Genomic DNA, 1,537 nt, shown 5'->3' on the forward strand with positions numbered 1-1,537 from the left:
TTCTGGCGTTTAACGCCCAAAACTCACCCCTTTTGGGCGTTAAACGCCCAACCAGGCACCTTGGCTGGCGTTTAAACGCCAGTTTGCCTTCTTCACTGGGCGTTTTGAATGCCCAGCTTTTCCTGTGTAATTCCTCTGCAGTATGTTCTGAATCTTCAATTCTCTGTATTATTGACTTGAAAAGACACAAATTAAAAATTTTTTTGGATTTTTTAATAATCAACATGTAACTAAAATCAAATAACAATAAATGCAAGACACCAAACTTAGCAGTTTGTATACCATTGACACAACAAAATGAGAATGCATATGAGAAACACAAAAAACTCAAGTCAAGAGAATCTAAAGATCAGAGTAATGAAATCGTCAAGAACATCTTGAAGATCACTTAAGACACATGAATGAATGCAAGAAGAACAGAAACATGCAATTGACACCAAACTTAACATGAGACTCTAGACTCAACAAGAAACATAAAATATTTTTGGTTTTTATGATTTTGTAATTTTTTTTTTTGGATTTTTCGAAAATTAAGTGAAGAGGAAAAATAAAAATATCAAAATTCTTAATGAGAATTCCAGGAATCATGCAATGTTAGTCTAAAGCTTTAGTCTAAAGAAATTAGACATGGCTGAACAAGCTTCAGTAGGACATTGCATTCAAGAGCTAAATTGATGAAGATCAATCAGCTTTGGTGATGATAAGAACATCACCTTGAAACACTATAATTCATTCTTAAGAACTCTGAAAAAAATACCTAATCTAAGCAACAAGATGAACCGTCAGTTGTCCAAACTCAAACAATCCCCGGCAACGGCGCCAAACACTTGGTGGGCGAAATTGTGATCATCAATGGCGCCATCAACATGGTACACACATTTGTAATCACAACTTCGCACAACTAACCAGCAAGTGTACTGGGTCGTCCATGTAATAAACCTTACGCGAGTAAGGGTCGATCCCACAGAGATTGTTGGTATGAAGCAAGCTATGGTCACCTTGTAAATCTTAGTCAGGCAAACTCAAATGATTATGGATGATGTATGAATAAAATATAAAGATAAGATACTTATGTATTTCATTGGTAAGAACTTCAGACAAGTGAATGAAGATGCTTTGTCCCTTTTGTCTCTCTACTTTCCTAATGTCTTCATCCAATCCTTCTTACTCCTTTCCATGGCAAGCTGTATGTAGGGTTTCACCGTTGTCAGTGGCTACCTCCCATCCTCTCAGTGAAAATGTTCAACGCACCCTGTCACGGCACGGCTATTTAGCTGTTGGTTCTCGATCATGTCGGAATAGAATCCAGTGATTCTTTTGCGTCTGTCACTAACGCCCCACAATCGCGAGTTTGAAGCTCATCACAGTCATTCAATCATTGAATCCTACTCAGAATACCACAGACAAGGTTTAGACCTTCCGGATTCTCTTGAATGCCGCCATCAGTTCTAGCTTATACCACGAAAATTCCGATTAAGGGATCCAAGAGATAAACATTCAAGCCTTGTTTGCTTGTAGAACGGAAGTGGTTGTCAGG

This window comes from Arachis duranensis, chromosome 5 (genome assembly GCF_000817695.3).
Source record: "Arachis duranensis cultivar V14167 chromosome 5, aradu.V14167.gnm2.J7QH, whole genome shotgun sequence".
Lineage (NCBI taxonomy): Eukaryota > Viridiplantae > Streptophyta > Magnoliopsida > Fabales > Fabaceae > Arachis > Arachis duranensis.